Source organism: Saccopteryx leptura, chromosome 8 (genome assembly GCF_036850995.1).
Source record: "Saccopteryx leptura isolate mSacLep1 chromosome 8, mSacLep1_pri_phased_curated, whole genome shotgun sequence".
In the NCBI taxonomy this organism is placed as follows: domain Eukaryota; kingdom Metazoa; phylum Chordata; class Mammalia; order Chiroptera; family Emballonuridae; genus Saccopteryx; species Saccopteryx leptura.
In genome coordinates this window covers 30932702-30934900 of record NC_089510.1, presented here as the reverse complement: position 1 = coordinate 30934900, position 2199 = coordinate 30932702, and positions in this window count along the sequence as shown.

Sequence of the window (2199 nt, the reverse complement as noted above, 5' to 3'; positions counted from 1 at the left end):
GAGCCCCCAAACCAGTGAAGAAGCATTGTTCAAAATAAGCGACTGTTGTCAGATTAGACCTCAATCAACCTATTCCAAAAACACCATGAGCCAACTGTGCGAGGATTCCGCCCGAGAGAAGACTAGAAGTCAGAAGTATTAGGTGACTGTATGATGCTGCTCAGGCTGCCATGATCAAGTACCATAGACTGGGTGGCTTAAACAAGAGAACTACTTTCCTCCCAGTTCTGGAGACTAGAAATCATGGTCAAAGTACCAGCTAATTCAGTTCCTGGTGAGAGCTCTCTTCCTGGTTTGTAAACACCTTCGCATTGTGCCTGCATATGGCAGAGAGAATGAGAATTCTGGTGTCTCTTCATCCTCTTAAAAGGACACCAATCTCATCAGATTAGGGCCCTACACTCTTGTGACCTCATTTAACCTTAATTGCCTCGTGATGGGGACAGCAGTCTCTTGCATACAGTCTAGCTCAGTGGTCCCCAACCTTTTTTGGGCCACGGACCGGTTTAATGTCAGAAAATATTTTCACACACCGGCCTTTAGGGTGGGACGGATAAATGTATCATGTGACTGAGACAAGCGTCAAGAGTGAGTCTTAGACGGATGTAACAGAGGGAATCTGTTCATTTTTAAAAAATAAAACATCGTTCAGACTTAAATATAAATAAAACAAAAATAATGTAAGTTATTTATTCTTTCTCTGCAGACTGGTACCAAATGTCCCACGAACCGGTACCAGTCCACGTCCCGGGGGTTGGGGACCACTGGTATAGCTTACACTCAGCAATGGCCAGCAGCACTTCCTTCAGCGCTGGGATTCAGCCAGTTTGCCCCGGTTCAGCAGAACCGATACCTAATTTTTTGTTGAGTTCTGCAAACCAGTTGCCAAAATGACACTTGTCATCAGGGTTCTTTCTCAGGTGGGTGCCTGGGCAGCCGGCCAATGTGGAAATCACAAATTTACATTCCTTACTCTTTTTTAACGTTCATCTGTGTAACAGTGTATTCTAAGCAGCCTACTAATGTTCATTCCATCTGTACGTGAAAAAAAAATTGCAAGTGAGGTTGCCGATCTAGAAGCAATATAGAAATATCTTAAATAACAGTTTTATTGTTTTTTTGTCAGGGATTATTTAATATTTTTTCATTAATATTTTAAAACTCTTTCTTATAACATACTCTAGTTTTGTGTACCTTTTTTATTGTTCTTAAGTATTAAATGCATGAAATTATAAACTACCTTTCAGTATATCTTTTTTTATACTTAAAACGGTCCTTAGGGCACAGAATCGGTTATTAAATTATTTGAATCCCACCACTGACTTCCTTACCAAAAGATAAAGAGTCCTCAGATCTTTTGCTGGGCTTGTTGTCTTGTGCGAGACTATCTTTCCCTGTTTCAGAGTTAATGCATAGTCCTTTGTTCTGCTTAAGAAATGCCAGTCCCTTGTTTCTGCTTTAGAAAATAGTCATCAGTGAATCAGAAAGCTAGTGCTCACCAGACATCAAACTTGATCTTGAATTTCCCAACCTCCAGGACTGGGAGAAATAGATTTGTTTATTAAGTCACCCAGTCTATGGTATTTTGTTAGAGCAGCCCAAATGAGCCCAAGACAGACTATCCCGTCAACAATTTCCCAAAGTGACTTAGGTCATCTCCCTTTTCCTACCCCCTTGCGTGAGCTTATGCCAGACATTTGTAATACAGTTAGAGTTATTTATCATAGTCCACATTCCATCCGTAGATCCCTGATATCCTCCTTGAGGTTGGGGAGGGGGTTTTAAATGTGCATAGAGTAAAACTTCAGTCTTTGTGTACTGTCCTATGAGTTTTGTTTTTTTTTTGTTTGTTTGTTTGTTTTGCATTTTTCTGAAGCTGGAAACAGGGAGAGACAGTCAGACAGACTCCCGCATGTGCCCGACCAGGATCCACCCAGCACGCCCACCATGGGGTGACGCTCTGCCCATCCTGGGTGTCACCATGTTGCGACCAGAGCCACTCTAGCACCTGGGGCAGAGGCCACAGAGCCATCCTCAGCGCCCGGGCCATCTTTACTCCAATGGAGCCTTGGCTGCGGGAGGGGAAGAGAGAGACAGAGAGGAAGGCGCGGCGGAGGGGTGGAGAAGCAAATGGGCGCTTTTCCTGTGTGCCCTGGCCGGGAATCGAACCCAGGTCCTCCGCATGCTAGGCCAACGCTC